This window comes from Heptranchias perlo, chromosome 20 (genome assembly GCF_035084215.1).
Source record: "Heptranchias perlo isolate sHepPer1 chromosome 20, sHepPer1.hap1, whole genome shotgun sequence".
In the NCBI taxonomy this organism is placed as follows: Eukaryota; Metazoa; Chordata; class Chondrichthyes; order Hexanchiformes; family Hexanchidae; genus Heptranchias; species Heptranchias perlo.
In genome coordinates, this window is record NC_090344.1 from 27,209,496 (window position 1) to 27,230,484 (window position 20,989).

The 20,989-nt window shown below is 45.2% G+C and overlaps 2 non-coding genes across 2 annotated transcripts; one reads left to right on the forward strand and one right to left on the reverse strand.

Annotated features, from left to right (window-relative positions):
- Window positions 1–3,953: 3,953 nt before the first annotated feature.
- trnas-cga (transfer RNA serine (anticodon CGA)) lies at window positions 3,954–4,035 on the reverse strand. The gene has a single exon. It is a non-coding gene; the product is annotated as a tRNA-Ser (tRNA).
- A 4,742-nt stretch (window positions 4,036–8,777) lies between these two features.
- Window positions 8,778–8,851, forward strand: trnai-aau (transfer RNA isoleucine (anticodon AAU)). The gene has a single exon. It is a non-coding gene; the product is annotated as a tRNA-Ile (tRNA).
- The last annotated feature ends 12,138 nt before the right edge of the window (window positions 8,852–20,989 follow it).

Below are 20,989 nucleotides of genomic sequence, written 5' to 3' on the forward strand. Positions count from 1 at the left end.
AGTGGCCCCAGCGTCGATAAACTGTGAACAACAGTGGTCCCAGCACCGATAAATTGTGAACAACAGTGGACCCAGCACCGATAAATTGTGAACAACAGTGGACCCAGCACCGATAAATTGTGAACAACAGTTGTCCCAGCACCGATAAATTGTGAACAACAGTGGACCCAGCACCGATAAATTGTGAACAACAGTGGACCCAGCACCGACAAATTGAGAACAACAGTGGTCCCAGCACCGATAAATTGTGAACAACAGTGGCCCCAGCACCGATAAACTGTGAACAACAGTGGACCTGACGATACCGGATTTCTTTACCCTTAGTCTGGTTCAGCAATAACTGATGAGAATAACACTTGAAAGTTTAACACAATTTATTAGCTGCAGCTGACCTTATCTGTAGAATTGATTTCAACTCTTGACAGAGTCTGGTCAATCTCATAGAGCAGGCAAAATTACATAGGCAGATCCACACAATTATACATTTTCAGAGTGGGGAGGGACATGAGTAGCAAGGGGTTAAAACCAATCATAAGCTGAGTCTTGGCAAGCCATGCGAACTGACATAATGACCGACCACTCACAGGTAATACTTGTTCATGCGTATGCCAAGGAAAAGGGAGGCTACCTTATCTCTGGCTTGGGATGTTTTTTGACCTTGCCTGCAAAGGGAGATCCATTCATTAATGCAGCTGCATGACAACTCCTTATACTAGAATTCAACTTTATCATATCTCTTTGCTTGATTAACACAAGGCAGGCTTATACATAAAGAAAATTAATAACGTAAACAGGTGGTCAAAGAAGAAGCTCATTGTTTCTAATTCTAGCTAGCAAATGGGCTACTTATATTAACCATTGGTTCACCACACAGCTACTTCGCTATGGAGGTATCTCACTATAAACCACTAAAAGCTTACCCCATATGCATTTTTATTAAAAGGGCGCCCCGTATGCATTCTCAAACCCAGCACTGATAAATTGTGAACAACAGTAATCCCAGCACCGATAAATTGTGAACAACAATGGTCCCAGCACTGGTAAATTGTGAACAACAGTGATCCCAGAACCGATAAATTGTGAACAACAATGGTCGCAGCACCGACAAATTGTGAACAAAAGTGGTCCCAGCACCGATAAATTGTGAAAAACAATGGTCGCAGCACCGACAAATTGTGAACAAAAGTGGTCCCAGCACCGATAAATTGCGAACAACAATGGTCGCAGCACCGACAAATTGTAAACAACAGTGGTCCCGGCACCGGTAAATTGTGAACAACAGTGGTCCCAGCACCGATAAATTGCGAACAACAATGGTCGCAGCACCGACAAATTGTAAACAACAGTGGTCCCAACACCGATAAATTGCGAACAACAGTGGTCCCAGCACCGGTAAATTGTGAACAACAGTGGTCCCAGGACTTTTGACCTTGAACTGCATTTGAAACTTCTGCATAAAATGAAATGAAGTCCCCAAATCGCCCCACGTGGCTCTCAAACGCAATGGGAAGAAGTTCAATGCGAACAATCAGGAATTTAAAGGCAACTCAACGACCTGCACTTTCTTTGAATAAGTTTTGTTAGCCATTATATTTGACCGTGAAATCGCTCTCGGCTTTCATCTTGCTGAAGCAGAGTGTTGCCGCTTTGTATCTGTGAGCATGTCGGTGACGTGGTGAGCTTTGACACTGATCGCTTCCAATTTGTAAAATTTCACCAAGCGTCAGCGAAATGAAACCGAGAATCGAATTGTAAGTGATGAATTGAAGGGATTGGTGCTCCAAGCAGATCTGGAAAATGCACAGTGCAATCGGTCAGGAGTTCGAAATCCACCCTCCAGCCACTCACCAATCATATTAACTGAGCTTTACTCTGGCCCAGTGTCACCGCACTGAAAGCGAGTATTTCTCCGGCATGTTTTTCTTCAGAGTTGCTGGTTTAAGAGTTTGGATTTTCACTCCTACAAGCTTCAACCATTCATTTTGGACTGACTGTAGGCAGTTGTTATATTGGTCGCTGCAACCTCAAAGTTTAGCCCAATTAATTATTGGTTTAGCAGGTGACCTCTTCGCCTGTCCAGTTGGTGCTGTCGGTTAGCACGGAAGTTTGATGGTTCGAGCTCTTATTTGATTTTTCCTCAGGATTCATCGCCTCAAAGTTCCAGGGTTTCAATGTATGTTTTGGAAGCAAGAAAATTACAATTCTCCTTGGCAGACAAGCCGAAGGGAGGCCGCACTCGCTGCAGGAGAGCTGGTTCGCTGTGACATGGAGATTTCTGTAGTGAGCGAGACCAGACTGTTTCTATGTTCAGAAAATAAATGTCACACCCTTTATGTTGGAAAAGCAAAACGGTGGGGATTTTTGTATCAGATGTTCCTCGTTGCGTTACTTTCATCTTGATCGTAGAACCGGTTCGGGCGTTCTTGTAATAAAAGGCGACAATTTCCTATTCATTTTAAATTTAACAACAGCTGCACTGAGCTTTTAATCATACCCTTAAGATACAGTCTATAAAATGATGAAATTTGATCACCTGCAAAGCATAAAAATCTGATTAAAGTTTTGACTGTCTCTCGGTAACCACGTCAACATCTCCTTCAGTATGAAATCGAAAGTTATCGTTTGATCAATGGTGAATAAAACAGTCATTCATCTACCAACAGGGTTTAATTAGTTTCATGTAATTAATTTAATAACTTTTGCTAAAGTTAATTCGCTGACTTGGAATCGAACTCATGCGTTGGTGGGAGCACTGAATTCTCACCATCAGTCCATCGGGGAGCGCCCAAGATTGCGCACGGAACACAGCAGAACTGGTAAGATTGACTTTTCTTTCACTCTTCCGTGATTCATTCAGCTCTGTGTTTATTTTCAGGCCTCTTATCTCTCCCTTCTTTTCAGCTTCTGACTGCGGATATTCTTGTGGTTAAATATGAATAATATAGAATATCTCACAGCCCCAGTATATGTGCTCCTTCTCTGTACAGTTCTGTACAAAATCAAACTGTACGTTTATAACGACGGTGTCTCTCCTTCACGCCCGACAGAAGCAGGAGGAGATGCCACTTTAAACTGCCAGTTGCTTCAAATGATTCATGATGGACCTGCGTGGCCTTGCAGTTTTCCCAGGAGCTGCATTCAGGTTCGTGAATTTTGAAAATGGAAATCAGCAGCTTGTGGTAGTATTTTACCTCACTTTCCATTTCATGTACATGCCTAGTTGCACTTGGTGCTGTCATTGCCTGAACATCACCTTCTGTCGCGATAGTAGTTTGAACAGAAAATGCCATTTTTTTGCGGGCAGCTTGTCTCGCACGATAATGACCTGAATTACAAAGAGGCAAGTAGGAAAGGCCGCGTTGGGCTGCTGTTCGCACCAAAGAGTTTTCAGCGTTTCTTTGTGGTCTAGTGTTTAGATTCGGTCATCAACATGGCAACGGTTCGATTGTTGTATGTCTCAACACTCGCATTTAAACACTCTACCATAAGTGCACTGTATTCAAATTGCTGATTTTTTTCACTGTGAGGTCGAAGAGACATAAATGTGTGGACAATAGCTCCGAATACATCAACTGGGTTGCACCTTTGCTTCTCCCCCCGTCTCAGTCTTTCCATCTTTACCCTTCTCTGCTGGTGTTGCAGGTTCGATCATCCTTGGCCGTTCAAGAAAACCTGAGAAGTCCATCAGGGGAAAATTCAGAGAGTCAAGAGACAGGGACAGGGAGAGATTAAAGTATAGAAACAAATCGGATAAATATCAAGCTTTGCGAACGAGCAGAATTTAAGATGGAGCTTGGAAGAGATTCTTTCACGTGCCGTGCAACTCTGCAAGAGACCATTGGCTCCGAATTAAAAGCATTTGCCACGCTGGGTTATCTCTCTGAGGGAGGGAACACGGTCCGTCAACTCCAGTCCTCATTTGATTGATCATTGAACAAATCTAGAAGAAATAGCGCTGCGAGCAGGACTCGAACCTGCGCAGGAAAACCCCATTAGATTTCGAGTCCAACGCCTTAACCACTCGGCCATCGCAGCTATGCAAAAGCATAACAGCTACTGCTACCAAAAGGGTGCAACCAGTGCAGAATTCGGTGCAACCCATCGCCGATCGGCCATCCTGCGATCCATCCAATCACTTTTTCTATTCCGATGGACAGCAATGTGAAGTTGTACACTAACTATTTCATATCAACAATATTAGCCTCTCTTTACCACATTCGTTTTGAATGTGCGACTTGTCATGCCAAGTGAGACTTTTCAGAATTAATTTCTCGAAAGTTACATTGTTGTCTCCCTCGGCATCCGCAGATTATCCACTCGACCACAAGTATAACAGTGACGACACTTCAAAAATACCTCATTGGCTGTATAGCGCTTTGGGAGGTCTTGAGGTCGTGAAAAGCGCTTTATAAAGACAAGACTTTCTTTCTTTTTATACTGGAATAAAATTACTGATGTTTTCACTATGAGGACGAAGAGACATTAATGTGTAGATATTATCTGCGAGTTCATCATCTGGGTTGGATTTTTAGTTTTCCTACCGTCTCAGTCTTTCTATCTTTACCGTTCTCTGCTGGTGTCGCAGGTTCGATCAGCTTTGGCCGTTCAAGGCTGCCTGAGAAGTCCATCAGGGGGAAACACAGAGAGACAGAGACAGAGAGAGATAGAGAGATAAAAGTATCGAAAAAACCTAACGTCAAGTTAGCAGCATTTACGATGGAGATTGGGAGATATAGAATCATAGAATCGTCACTGCACAGAAGGAGGCCATTCGGCCCATCGAGCCTGTGTCAGCTCTCTTTCAGTGCAATCCAGATCGTCCCATTCCCCCGTTCTTTCCCCGTATACCTGCAAATATTTTCCCTTCAAATACTTATCCAATTCCTTTTAGAAACAAGGATTAAATTTGCTTCCACCACCCTTTCAGGCGATGCATTCCAGATTATATCCACTCGCTAGTTTAAGAAGTTTTTCCTTTTATCGCCTTTGGTTCTTTTGTCAACCACCGTAAATCTGCGTCCTCTGGTTCTCGACCCTTCCGCCAACGGGAGCAGTTTTTTTTTATTTACTTTATCTAAACCCGTCATGATTTTGAACACTTCTATCAAATCTCCACTCAACTTTCTCTGCTCGAAGGGAACAACTCCAGCTTCTCCAGTCCACCCACGTAACTGATGACCTCATCCCTGGAACCATTCCAGTAAATGTTTCTGCACCCTCTCTGACGCCTTCACATCCTTTATAAAGTGCGGTGCCCAGTTTTGGACAGTTGTGGAACATTGTGAAGTTCCCTTCACGTATCTTGATATTTTGCAAGTGACCACTGGGCTCCCAGTTAAAATGATCTGCCGCGGTGGAGTATCTCTCTGAGGGAAGGAATTGCAGCCCGTTATCTCCAGTTCATATTTATTTGAGCATTGAACAAAACTTTACACAATAGCGCCGATAGCACGATTCCAACTTCTGCCGGAATACCCCATTGGGTTTCAGATCTAACGTCTGAACCACGCGACTACCGCAGCTGCGAGCGCCTTTGATGCACGGCTGTAAATCAGAATGAACAGGGTACTCACAGGAGATTTGTGAGACTATATGTTCTTTCAGACAGGTTTCCAACTGGACACATGCAGCCGCGACCGTCTGGACGTTGCTGTTTCACTGGTAGAATTCTCACCTGCCACACGAGGAGACGGGGATTGGTTCCCGGCCGATGAAGGAGCATTTTCTTTCTGCACCCCTGAAAAGAGATAGATTCACATTCAGCTTCAATCTGCACACCACGTTGAGACATTTTCCTTTCCCTATGTGGTGTTGCGTCGACAAACCCTCTGCATTCCAGCCACGAAACGTCAAACATGCTCTAGAATTAAGTCAATCCTGTATTCTGCAAGGCTGAAAAGATGTGAAAAATAAATGAATGAATTTCCACTGAAAATAGTGACACAGGAGTGCTCGTCCAGGAATTTGAACCCCGGACCTCTCACATATCAATTAGTGAAACGCCCAAAGTGAAAACCATAATCCGAGACCAACGGGCTGTCAGTAACACAGCCGTGCAACCAGTCGAAAGTTTCCCTGCTCCCCACAACCGATCGCCTATCCTTTTAGACCGCTCTGTCCATCCAATCATCGAATCATAGAATGATTACAGCACAGAAGGAAGTCAATTCGGCCCATCCAGACCGTGCTATCTCTTTGTCAGAGCAATCCAGTTCGTCTCATTCCCCCGCTCTTTCCACGTGGCCATGCAATTTTTTCCCTTCAAGTATTTATCCCATTCCTTTTTGATAGCCACGATTGATTCTGCTTCCACCGTTTCAGGCAGCACGTTCCAGATCATAACAAGTCTCTGCGTAAAAAAGTTTTACTCATTTCGCCTTTGGTTTCTTTTGCCAATCACCTTAAATCTGTGTCGTCTGGTTCTCGACCTTTCTGCCAATGGGAACAGCTTCTCTTTATTTACTTTTTCAAAACCCTTCATGATTTTGATCACTTCTATCAAATCTCCTCTCAACCGACTCTGCTCTAAGAACAATCCTAACTTCTCCAGTCTGTCCACCGAACTGAAGTCCCTCATCCCTGGAACCATTCCAGTAAATCTTTTCTGCATGCTCCCTGAGGCCTTCACATCCTTCCTAAAATGCGGTGCCCAGAATTGGACACAATACTCTGGTTGTAGCCGAACCAGTGTTTTATAAAGGTTCAACATAACTTTCTTGATTTTGTACTCCATGCCTCTATTGATAAAGCCCAGAACCACTTTCTCAGCCTGTCCTGCCATCTTCAAAGATGTGTGCACATATGCCCCCAGGACTCTCTATTCCAGCATTTCATTTAGAATTGTATCATTTAGTTTATATTGCCTCTCCCCATTCTTCCTGCCAAAATATATCACTTCGCATTTCTCTGCATTAAATGTTATCTGCCATGTGTCCGCCCATTCCACCAGCCCGTCTGTGTACTCTTGAAGACTATTATTATCCTCTTCACTGTTTACTACAATTACTAGTTTTGTGTTATCCGCGAATTTTGAAATTGTTCCTGTCCGGACAAGTCCAATTTATTAATATATATCAAAAAGCAGTGGTCCTAGTCCCGACCCCTGTGAAACAACACTGACTACCTTCCACCAGTCCGAAAAAAAATACCTTCACCACGACTGTTTGTTTCCTGTCATTTATCCAATTTAGTATCCATGCTTTTATTCCATGGGCTTCGATTTTGCTGAGAAGCATATTATGTGGCACTTTACTTCATCGAAAAACTCAATGAAGTTAGTTCAACACGATTTGCCTTTAACAAATTCGTGATGGCTTTCCTTTATTAATCTACACTTGTCGAACTGGCTGTTATTGTTATCCCGTATTTATCGTTTCCAGAAGCTTCCCTGCCACCGAGTTTTAACTGACTGTCCTGTAGTTGCTGGGTTTATCCTTGCACACGTTTTTAAAAAGGGAGTAACATTTGAGATTTTCCAGTCGTCTGGCACCACCCCCATATCTCAGGACGATTGGAGATTATGGCCAGCAACTCTGACATTTTCACCCTTACTTCCCTCAGAAACCAAGGATGCATCCGATCCGGACCGTGTGACTTACACACTTTAAGTACAGCCAGCCTTTCTCGTACCTTTTCTTTATCAATTTTTATCCCATCCAGTATCTCCACGACCTCCTCTTTTACTGACTCTGGCAGCTTCTTCTTCCTTGGTGAAGACAGATGCAAAGTACTCATTTAATACTTCAGCCTCCGTGCATCATCTGCTTTTCTGGCCCCGAATCTGAATTTCGATTCCGATGTGGTGCAATGTCAAGTTGGACACTAACTATTTCAAGTCAACAATATTAGTCACTTTTCATCAATTTCATTTATGGTGCATTTTCTTACATTGAAAACACGCATTGAAATCCAGGATATTGTATCGTCCCGTGGGGGACATCGGACCATCAAATTTTGGGTTAAGAGCCGAACGCGCTAAATGATTGTGCCAGAGAAAAACATCACATCGCATGATTAACAACATTAATTTTTCACCGAGCTAAAGCTTGTGGTTGCATTAACCAATGAACGTTATTAAATTAATTGATGAAACTAATGAAATTCTGTGAAAGATGAATAATTGTTGTAACCGATAACTTTGTGCTGCAGACTCACGGAAATACTAACATGGACAGTGAAACCTTAAATAAGTTTTTGTGTTTTGTATGTGATGAACTTTCACCGTTTTCCACTTTCCAGACTGCATTTAAGGGTCTGGTTTCAAATATTGATAGTTTATGACACTTGGAATTTGGTACAGCCGTTGTTAAAGTTAACAGGAAGGAACAATAATTGTCCCTTCTCGAAGCACAAGTTGACGACTGGAGGTTTATCCGAAGCAAGTTCCTCAAAACTATGTTTTTATGCGGGGATTGAAATAGAGCTTTTTCACGTAAAAGGCGAACATGATAAGCATCACACTACGGAAAACTCAGCACACGATTTTCGCAGTCCCTCAGTGTCCTGCCCACTGTTTTCACAGCGGGGCAGTGTTTCAGGGGTGGGCTTTCAATGTTCAGAACATAATTTTGACCAGAATTAAATTTGTCGCATTAAAGTGCTCCTTATCTGTTAATTTCGATTTACACCCTTGCCAGTTTTATGCAGAAACAAGTAACAATGTTTAAGGGATGTGGTGTGTTCAATGTTCGTGCAATAACCGTATTACGCAGTGTGAGACGTAAAACACAGACCACCCAATGAGTGCCCCAAACCGATTGCCGTAAGAAAAAAAAAATGGCCGGTTAGCTCAGTTGGTTCGAGCGTGGTGCTAATAACGCCAAGGTCGCGGGTTCGATCCCCGTACGGGCCATCAGTAATTTATAACATTATTTGAGTGACTTTGAAAATCCAGACTTTACAAACAAGGAAGTTCATGCAAAATTCAGAAGGAATCGTTTTTGGAATAGCATTCATTGCAATGTTTGATATACCTTTGCCCCTGGGGCGGAGAAAAAAAAATCTTTCCGCTCATTTTTCATTTATCCTTCATTCCTCACTCACCTTTCCGTGTCTCCATCTCTTTCTGTCTGTCTCTTTTCCCATCTCTCCATTTCTTTCCATTTCCGGGACCATTCTTCCAGGTATGCTTACTGACAAACATTACAACCTGTGTCACTAAGTGTCCGGGTATGTTTACTGACACACATTGCAATCCGTGTCACGCAGTATCCGGGTGTGTTCACTGAAAAACATTACAAACTGTGTCACTCAGTATCCGGGTATGTTTACTGACACATATTACAATCTGAGTCACTGAGTATCTCACAATGTGAAGCAACGAGTTTTATTCCCGCTGTGATATCTCTCTGTCGGTTTGCTGATAAACGTTTAACTCGGGACCTGTTCCCTTTAACGGCCACAAGCAGTTAGAAACAGACAGAGCGGAGATGAGGAAAAGGCATCTGTTTAGGAATCAAATGCTTCAAATCAAATGTTCGCCGGCGATGAGAGAGGCAAAAAACAGAGAAAAATGCAGAAAGAAATAAAGCTAAATAAAGATGCTATCAATATTTCTCATCCTTGATGCTTCTCTGCTCCTTCCCCAAGCCTCCAGCGCCGGTTAATATTTCAGTGTAAATTAATGCGAGATTCGACCCAAAGAATGAGATCCAAACAACCAAATTTTTCTGAAATTCGGAATTGAACTCGGGACTTTCAAATTTTTGCATTCTCAACTGAGCTGTATCGGCTCCATCCCAAGTTCGACTGTCTGGCACAGGCCTGGGACTGTGCCTTGGCGTTTCCTGCTCTGTGGGGCTCAGTACCATTCCGGGTGAGATCAGGAAACGCACCCCAGACCGGAAACTGTGGTTTTCCTGTTTTGTGTGGAGCAGAGTAGAAGACTGAGATTGTGGAATAAAAGCAGCAGCAGACCTGCACCAAGAGACAACTACTGTGCGACATCACAGGGACTTAACTCCTGGACCGAAGATAAATAAGAAGCAAAAAGTAATCCAAGTGGGACGTCACCAAGGAAGAGGTAAGTGATTGGCTGGTGAGTATTTTCCTGCTGAATTTGTGCAAGGATAGAGTTTGTGGATTCTCTGGTCTCTGTTGTGTAGTGGGGGACTGCTGTTCAGCAACGGCCCTTGAGTATACCTATTTAATTGAAGTGAAATTGGTGGGATTCATTTCACTTGAATTAATTAGTTAAAGGGTAAGTCATGTCAGGACAGTCCAGCCCCGTGTTATGCTCTTCCTGCTCTATGTGGGAAATCAGGGACCCTTCCGGTGTCCCTGACGACCATGTGTGCGGGAAATGTATCCAGCTGCAGCTACTGACAAACCGCATTGCGGCACTGGAGCTGCGGATGGATTCATTATGGAGCGTTCGCGATGCTGAGAACGTCGTGGACAGCACGTTTAGTGAGATGGTCACACCGCAGGTAAAGGTTGTACAGGCAGAAAGTAATTGGGTGACCACCAGGCACAGTAAGAAGAGCAGACAGGCAGTGCAGGGGTCCCCTGTGGCCGTCCCCCTCTCAAACAAATATACCGCTTTGGATATTGTTGAGGGGGATGACTTATCAGGGGAAGGCAGCAGCAGCCAACTTCCTGGCACCAGGGGTAGCTCTGCTGCACAGGCTGGGAGGAAAAAGAGTGGAAGAGCCTATAGTGGTAGGGGATTCTATCGTAAGGGGTACAGACAGGCGTTTCTGTGGCCGTAAACGTGACTCCAGGATGGTTTGTTGCCTCCCTGGTGCCAGGGTCATGGATGTCACTGAGCGGCAACAGGGCATTCTCAAGGGGGAGGGGGAGCAGGCAGAGGTCGTGGTCCACATTGGGACCAACGACATAGGTAGGAAGGGAGATGAGGTCCTGCATCAAGAATTTAGGGAGCGAGGTAGCAGATTAAAGAGCAGGACCTCAAAGGTTGTAATCTCTGGATTACTCCCAGTGCCACGGGCTAGTGAGTATAGAAATAGGAGGATAGAACAGATGAATGCGTGGCTAAAGAGTTGGTGCAGGAGGGAGGGTTTCACTTTCCTGGATCACTGGGCCTGCTTCTGGGGAAGGTGGGACTTGTACAAGTCGGACGGGTTGCACCTGAACCAGAGCGGGACAAATATCCTTGCGGGGAGGTTTGCTAGCACTGTTGGGGGGGGTTTAAACTAACTTGGCAGGGGGATGGGATACAGAGTGGAGCTACAATAGGGGGTGATGTGCAGCCAAATATAGAGAAAAAAACAAGTCAGCTTGGAAGACAGGGCAAATATGTAAGAGCAAGGCTGGATGGCATCTATTTTAATGCAAGGAGTCTTGCGAATAAGGTGGATGAACTGAAGGTGTTGATAAACACATGGGAGTATGATATTGTTGCTGTCACAGAGACATGGTTGAGGGAGTGGCAAGACTGGCAGCTCAATATTCCGGGGTACAGAATCTTCAGGCGAGACAGAGGGGGAGGTATAAGAGGAGGGGGGGTCGCAATATTAATTAAAGAATCATTTACTGCCATAAGGAGGGATGATATATTAGCAGGTTCCTCTAATGAGGCCATATGGGTGGAGCTTAAAAACAAAAAGGGGGCAAGCACTTTGATGGGAGTGTACTATAGGCCCCCAAACAGTCAGGGGGAGATAGAGGAACAGATATGTAGGCAAATCTCAGAAAATTGTGCAAATAATAGGGTAATAATAGTGGGGGATTTCAACTTCCCCAATATTAACTGGGATACTCAGAGTGTAAAAGGCTTAGAGGGTACAAAATTCTTAACGTGCATCCAGGAGAGCTTTTTGAGCCAGCATGTAGAAAGTCCTACAAGAGAGGGGGCGGTACTGGACCTAATTCTAGGGAATGTGGCCGGCCAAGTGGAAGAAGTGCTAGTAGGTGAGCACTTTGGTGACAGTGACCATAATTCGGTGAGATTTAAGGTGGTCATGGAAAAGGACAGGGAGGGGCCGGAAATAAAGGTTCTAAATTGGGGGAAGGCCGATTTTAATAGGATAAGGCAGGATCTGGCCAAAATGGACTGGGATCAGCTGCTTGTAGGAAAATCCGCATCGGAGCAATGGGAGTCTTTCAGAAGGGAGATTGAGACCATACAATGGCAACATGTTCCCGTAAAGGACAAGGGTGGTTCCAAGAACTCCAGGGAACCTTGGATGTCAGGGGATATACGAGAATGGATTCGGAAAAAAAGGAGGGCTTTTGGCAGATACAAAAGGCTAAAGACGGAGGAAGCCCCAGAGGAGTACAAAAAGTGCAGTGGGATACTTAAAAAAGAAATTAGGAGATCAAGGAGGGGCCATGAAATAACACTGGCGAGCAAAATAACGGAAAATCCTAAGATGTTTTATAAGTATATTAAGGGTAAGAGGATGACTCGGGAAAAAATAGGGCCCATTCGGGACAAAAATGGCAATCTGTGTGTGGAGCCGGCAGATGTAGGAGGGGTTCTAAATGATTTTTTTGCATCTGTTTTCACTATGGAGAAGGACGACGTTGACATAGAAATACGGCAGGGGGACTGTGATATACTCGATAATATTAAAATCGAGCGGGAGGAGGTATTGGCGGTTTTAGCAGGCCTAAAAATGGATAAATCCCCAGGCCCGGACGAAATGTATCCCAGGCTACTGTGTGAGGCAAAGGAGGAGATTGTGGGGGCTCTGTCACATATATTCAGAACCTCTCTGGCCACAGGGGATGTGCCAGAGGACTGGAGAACCGCTAATGTAATACCATTATTCAAGAAGGGGAGTAGGGAAAAACCGGGGAACTACAGGCCAGTGAGCCTAACATCAGTGGTAGGAAAATTATTGGAAAAAATTCTGAAGGACAAAATTAGTCTCCACTTGGAGAAGCAAGGATTAATCAGGGATAGTCAACATGGCTTTGTCAAGGGAAGATCATGTGTGACTAATTTGATTGAATTTTTTGAGGGGGTGACTAGGCGTGTGTATGAGCGTAACGCAGTGGATGTGGTATACATGGATTTCAGTAAGGCCTTCGATAAAGTCCCCCACAGGAGACTGGTCAAGAATGTACGAGCCCAAGGAATCCAGGGTGCCTTGGCACTTTGGATACAAAACTGGCTTAGTGGCAGAAGGCAGAGGGTGATGGTCGAAGGTTGTTTTTGTGACTGGAAGCCTGTGGCCAGTGGGGTACCACAGGGATCGGTGCTGGGTCCCTTGCTGTTTGTGGTCTACATTAATGACTTGGATATGAATGTAAAAGGTATGATCAGTAAGTTCGCTGATGATACAAAGATTGGTAGGGTGGTAAATAGTGAGGAGGATAGCCTCAGTCTGCAGGACGATATAGATGGGTTGGTCAGATGGGCGGAACAGTGGCAAATGGAATTTAACCCGGAAAAGTGCGAGGTGATGCACTTTGGAGGGACTAACAAGGCAAGGGAATACACAATGAATGGGAGGACCCTAGGCAAGACAGAGGGTCAGAGGGATCTTGGTGTGCAAGTTCACAGATCCCTGAAGGCGGCGGAACAGGTAGATAAGGTGGTAAAGAAGGCATATGGGATACTTGCCTTTATTAGCCGAGGCATAGAATATAAGAGCAAGGAGGTTATGATGGAGCTGTATAAAACACTGGTTAGGCCACAGCTGGAGTACTGTGTGCAGTTCTGGTCGCCACACGACAGGAAGGATGTGATCGCTTTGGAGAGGGTGCAGAGGAGATTCACCAGGATGTTACCAGGGCTGGAGCGCTTCAGCTATGAGGAGAGACTGGGAAGATTGGGTTTGTTTTCCTTGGAGCAGAGGAGGCTGAGGGGGGACATGATTGAGGAGTACAAAATTATGAGGGGCACAGATAGGATGGATACTAAGGAGCTTTTTCCCTTCGTTGAGGGTTCTATAACAAGGGGACATAGATTCAAGGTAAAAGGCGGGAGGTTTAGAGGGGATTTGAGAAAGAACTTTTTCACCCAGAGGGTGGTTGGAGTCTGGAACTCACTGCCTGAAAGGGTTGTGGAGGCAGGAACCCTCACAACATTCAAGAAGCATTTGGATGAGCACTTGAAATGCCATAGCATACAAGGCTGCGGACCAAATGCTGGAATATGGGATTAGAGTAGACAGGGCTGATGGCCGGCGCGGACACGATGGGCCGAAGGGCCTCTATCCGTGCTGTATGACTCTAAAAAAATAAAAAATAAAAAAAAATGTGAACTGCCTCTGCCCAGTGTGACTGCGTCGATGTGTTTCCAGCTCTGATGGGTAATTGAATCCCTTCCCACAGTCCCCACATTTCCACGGTTTCTCCGTGGTGCGGGTGTCCTTGTGTCTCTCCAGGTTGGATGATCAGTTGAAGCCTCGTCCACACGCAGGACACGTGTACCGTTTCTCCCCGCTGTGAATGGTGCAGTGTTTTTTCAGGCTGTGTAACCGGTGAAAACTCTTTCCACAGTCAGTGCATTGGAACACTCTCACTCGGGTGTGTGTGTCTCGGTGCTTTTCCACTCACAGTGATGTTTGAAATCTTCTTCCACAGACAGAAAAGACAAACATTTCTCCTTCCACATTCATTGGTCGATGATATTCAAGTCCTGATGAATCGAGTGACTCTGTCAGATCTTGACGTGATCTTTGGTTTGAATTTCCCGTCTGCAAATCCTCCCCTTCTAATACCCTGTAAAAGTTCATAAAAGTCATCACTCTAAATACAGGATCGAAATTTGAAACAGACAATTCTAGTTTCTATGGAACTTTCTATCCTCTCTTTTCCGCCAAAGCCGTAAATCCCCGTCCCACACACTCTCCCTCCTCCCTGTGCTGAAATCCAAACCCATCCCACCATCTCCAATATTTCTTCCCTCCACTCCCAGTTTTCTCCCTCCCTCTCCTCTGATTGGGTTCAGTTCTACACCCGCTGTGGGCAGAGTGAGGATAAAATAAATGAGGCAATGGTTTTCTCTCCAGGTCACTGGGACCCATAAGCCCCGCCCACTCTTTGTTCCCGGTCACTGGGACCCATAAGCCCCGCCCACTCTTTGTTCCCGGTCACTGGGACCCATAAGCCCCGCCCACTCTTTGTTCCCGGTCACTGGGACCCATAAGCCCCGCCCACTCTTTGTTCCTGGTCACTGTGACCCAGAAGCCCCGCCCACTCTTTGTTACCGGTCACTGGGACCCTGAAACCCCGCCCACTCGTTGTTCCAGTGCCAAGATGGCCGCGCATGCGCCAAGATTCGACCATGACTTCCGCTCGCAAGATGGCGGCCAGTCACACTGATTTTCGGACGGCTGCTGGTCGGGCCTGTCACCGAGGTGCAAACACTGGGCCTGTGGACTCGGATTTGTGGCCTCAAGACGCCATCAGGTGCTTGTGACGCTTCTCCGCCTAACCACAGGTCCAATTACTCCCCCGTCTTCTCCCGGCCTCCGACACGCCTGTTCCTCCTCAGTCCTTCGCCACCACTCGCACTGCGCATGCTCAGAGCACAGCCCGGTCCTGGAACCGCGCACTGGACTCCTGTATTCATTGATAGGGCACATTCTGAGGCACGGGGGACTGTGGGGAAATGCCCCGCCATTGAAAGCCGGAATTGGTGAACAGAAAATTAATTATTGTCATCCCATCGAGGTTGGTGCCAGGGAAGCAACAAACATAATAAATAAATAAATTATACAGAAACCTGAGTGCTCAGCCCTTCCCCATGGTGCGAAGTAAACTGGCCGCTACTTTTCCGTTAGTAAGTCGCAACTCAGGCCCGACCCGCCCAGTCTGGTTTAATTGCTAAATGTTCTCTAACTCGAATTCAGACCTGTCATTCTCAGGGAAACTGACGAGGTCTCATTTTTTTCTGTGCCCTACCCGAGAGCCAGTTAATGGCTTTAATAAGCTGGCAACAATTTTTGCAAAAGTGAAAAGAGGAGAAAAATTCCACGAGCGATGCCTCAATACACAAGGGATCGCGAACACTGTGACACCAAATCGAGGGCAACTTACACGGGACACCAAATCCGGGAACAACTTACACTGAGACACCAAATCCAGGACCACTTGCACTTGGACACCAAATCCAGGGACCACTTCCACTTGGACACCAAATCCAGGGACCACTTACACTGGGACACCAAATCCACGAAACACTTACACTGAGACACCAAATCCAAGGACACGTGGACAGGGATACCAAATATAGGGACCACTTGCACAGAGACACCAAATCCAGGGACCACTTACACTGGGACACCAAATACAGGGATCAGTTGCACAGAGACACCAAATCCAGCGACCACTTATATGGTGACATCCTTTTTGCAACTTCTCCAGTATCTCTATATCCTTCATATAATATGGAGACCAGAACTGTTCACTGTACTCCAAGTGTAGTCTAATCAAGGTTTTATACAAGTTTAACATAACTTTCCAATTCTATCCCTCTAGAAATGAACCCTAGTGCTTGGTTTGCTTTTTTATGGCCTTTTTAACCTGCATCACTAATTTTAGTGATTTGTGTATCTGTGTCCCCAGATCCCATTGCATTTCTACCCCATATACACTCTTATTGTCCAAGCAGTATGCGGCCTCCTTGTTCTTGCGACCAAAATGCTCCACTTCATCCTCATCTTTATTAAAATTAATTTGCCAATTACACCCCCATTCTGCAAGTTTATTAATGTCTTCTTGTATATTCTTGTAGTCTTCATCAGTATCAGCTATACCCCGCCCCAAACTGGTGTCATCCGTAAATTTTGAAATTGTACATCCGATTCCCGAGTCCAAATCATTTATATAAATTGTGGCCATGATGTGGAGATGCCGGTGATGGACTGGGGTTAACAATTGTAAACAATTTTACAACACCAAGTTATAGTCCAACGATTTTATTTTTAATCCCACAAGCTTTCGGTCCATCACCGGCATCTCCACATCATAAATTGTGAACAGTGGTCCCAGCACCGATCCTTGTGGAACACCACTTTCCACCTTTTACCAGTCTGAGGAGCGAACCTTAACCCCTACTTTCTGCTTTAATGCAGTGATCAAGAGAAACTTCTTTACACAGGGAGTTGTGAAACTGTGGAAATCACTTCCAAAGTTCTGTCATGACAAGTGGCCTCATGTTTTTATCCAAGACATCACACAGCCCAGTCATTTACTCCAAATGTTGATGCAATGGTTCAAGCTAAGAGGTGCCAGGTATTGGGAGCAGCAGTAGCAATAAATAAAATCTAAACGTAAGTAAGTACCAATATCGTTCATCTTCATCTATTTCTAGTTTAATAACTTTTGCTGAATGTGGCCCAGGCCAAGTGCCATAATATCGGATCAGGCTCATCATCCAAAATGAGTTTGACAAGCCTAAGATAGACAATGTGAAGCGGATTACCCTCATCCACTAACCCAGCAACTTATTCAAAAAACTGAAGCAAGTTTGCAAGACACGACCTTCTTTCCCGGAAGCAGTGTTGAGGATCTCTGATGGCGCCTTCTCTTTCCCCGTGGTCAGAAACAGCATCTCTTCGGATCCCTTCAAGCATATTCCCTCTGATCGATGTCACACCGATGGGCCTGTCATTCCCTGGCTCTGATTTGTCCCCTTTAATGAAAATGGGAACTACTTAAGCTATTTTCTAATCTCAGGAGACAATCGCTGACTCTACTGAGCTGTTGAAGATACACGCAAGGGGCTCACAGAGCACCCGTCTCATCTCTTTAAACACCCGTGGGTGAATATCATCGGGACCTGGAGCACAATCTATTTTGAGATTTCGTATTTTATCCAAGATGACATCCCTTTCTATTTTAATATTTATGATGTTATTGTCGACAGCACATCCCACAGCTGGAATCTGAGCATCATCCACAGGAGTGTCGGCTGATGAGAAATAGTCATTTAACAGCTCTGCCATAGCCTGGGAATCTGTCCTGAACTGTCTTTCAGTGGCCCTAAACCATCTTTAATGGTCTTCTGACTCCTGTCGCAGCTGAAAAGGCGTTTGCTTTTATTCACACAATTGTGCACCATCTGCTTTTCCAATGATCTCTGAGCTTCTCTAATGGCTGCTTTTGTCTCCCTCGATTGTGGGTGATATTTGACACTATCCTCCTGTAAACTGAATTCATCCTGATCTGACCTGAGTTAAATGTGAGACAGTTCGGGGAGTCAGGAATCATTCACCCTGAGACCTAAACTTACAGGTAAAATCCCAGACGGTTCCTTCGTAAGGTTTCCTCTGGTTCCTCGGCATATATTTGTCAGGATGCCTAAACCCAGCTTTCTTACAGTCCACTCCTGGAGGTCCCACTCCCTGAGCCTACAACCTTCAGCAGTGTCAGTGGTGGAGTTCACAAATGAACTGAAACCCTTCGGAATGCGAAAACAATTTTGCGTTTCCAAAATAAAAGGACTGACATTTATCGTGGAAACAGTCTGGTGTCGCTCACTGCAGAAACATCCATGTCAAAGTGAAGCGGCTCTCCTGCAATCTTTGGACCTTGTCTGTCAAGAAGAATTCTGATTTTCGTGAAGGCAATCTCAAGTTAAATGGTGGAAGATCGGCCATGCTCAGCTGGCCATCCAAACCGTGCATTTTCTTCCAGACAAAACATATATTTGAAACGAGGAAATGCGAGACCATGAATCTTAAGGTAAAAGCTTCGCGACCGTCTCTGGGTGGGCTCGAACCACCAACCTTTCAGTTAACAGCCGAACCGATTGCGCCACAGAGACACCGCACGTTTGTTTTTGAAACATTGATTTAACGAGCTAAAAATTCTGGTTGCCGCGATCAATTTTCCCTCTCTCGACCATCAGTTTACTTTTCCAAAATAAAGGGTGTGAAGTTTGCACGAGTGAAAATCTGTGCTGTATTATTTCTGAACATTAAACTCACCTTGCCATTAAACAACTGTATGTTTGAAGTCTTCGTCCCATCGTGGCAGAGAGGATTGATTTTTCGAGCTGTGATTCTCCGTCCTCTATTCCAGTAATATTCAGGTTTGGTGAAAATCAGATGAGATGAAACGATCAGGTCCAACGAGCTGGTCTTTGACACTACACGGTGTCTACAAAGTTGTCGCTTGCACTTACAGTGAAGCTGGCGGCAGTTTTCACTCTTAAACCAGTAACTGTGATGTTGAAAGAAAATGTGGCCGACAAACACTCGATTTCCGCGCGGTGACACAGTAAAGTTCAGTTAATGCGATTGCCGATTGGCGAGAGGGTGGATTTGGAACTCCTGTGCGGCTGCACTGCGCATTGCCCAGATCTGCTTGGAGCGATATTCACCTCAATTTATCACTGACAGGGACAGTTTTATTCAATGTCTCTTTTCTCTGGTAATTGTTGAGATTTCAAAAGTTGAAAACGGCCCGTGCTGACCCCAACCTCGCCACTTACACGCTGACAGATACAATGCGGTCACGCTCTGGTTCATTGAGATGAAAACCGAGAGCGATTTCATAGTCGAATGCAATGCGAACAAAACTCATTTTAAGAAAGTGCAGGTCACAGAGGTGCCTTTAAAGTCCCGAATGTTCGAAGCAGAACTGGAAAATGCGCAATGCAGCCTCACAGAAATTCCAAATGAACTCTCCGTGGAGGAAAATGAGTGACAGGAGCAGAAGGAGATACCACGTGAAAGATTTGGACCCAGATCTGCTGCATGAGACTTTAAATGTTGTCCACCTTTAACTGTCGCTCATAGTGTCAGAACTGTCACTGTTATCATTAGCCTTCTTGCACTGCAACTCCTCAATAGCAGCAGGTTATCACAGCATCGCTTTCTTCAAATTGAATCGCAGTGTGAAAAGTTACACGATTTCAAACCCAAGCAAAGGTGTGCGAGTTTGGAAGGAGAGTGCGAGTGGAGATCATGGGCAGGGGGGCAGTGAGATCATCACCTGAGCATTAAGATATCCCACATACCAAAGAAGCAGGGAGATGAGATCTTTGTGTCTATTTTTCCCGGCATGTGCAAAATCCATCCCTTCTCAATGGCCAGTACCGTTCTTTCCCTCTCGCTCCCTGCTGTCCAGGTCAGGATGGGATTCATGAATTCCCCTGTGTTTTCACCAAGCATCTAATTCACCTGGCAGCTGGAAGAGTGGAGGAAGCGGGAGGGGAAGAAAAGTTTTAAACAGGAGATGCCACGTGAAACGGGCCGAATCGTGTGTGTGTCAGTTGCTTCAAATTATCCACGGCAGCCCTGCCTCGCCTCGGAGCTTTCCCAGGAGCTGCATCGATTCGGCCCGTGCGTGCGTGCGTGCATTTTGGAAATGGAAACAGAGACATCCGCTGCTTGTGGGAGTATTTCACCTCAATTTTAAATTTCACGCACAGGCCGACCCGCACTCGGTACTGTCATGGCCTGAACAAGTCTTTCGTGTTGTCAAAGAAAATGCCACTTTGTGCGAGCAGGTGTTTGGACTGGACTGCACTGAGCTGAGTCACTGAGGATATTCAATTCATGAAATCAGTACTTCAAACAGAAAAATTCTTCGCTCACTCATCCTGATACATTCGCGTCTTGATTCTTGAATTATTGTTTCATTCATTGCAAAATAGGAACAGGAATAGGCCATTCAGCCCCTCGAGCCTCCAGGTTAATACACACTTCTTGAGGTGGGGTGCCCAGAACTGAATGCAGTCCTCCAGATGGCGTCTCACCAGAGCTCTGTGCAGCTGAAACATAACTTCCACCTCTTTGCATTCGAACCCTCTACAGATAAACGGGGAGAGTGAGAGCTCAAGAGAGAAAGCGAGAGAGAGCACTATGCATTGGACAAACTTTCTAAAGGAGTTCATTTGAAACCCCACTGAGCTTTCGAACCGCTTGCTCTCCCGCATCAAAATTTCATAAGCAGCATATGGGTAATGTGAAATCTATAATTCATAACCGGTTTAGTCGCGCAATGGGTAGCACATCGGACTTTTCGCTCAGAAATTGTGTGTTCGCATCACACCAGCGTTAAATTTTAGTTCGTTGATTTCGGAGCTGGGAAGTGAAATTTTGCAGCAAAACCGGAACAGGAT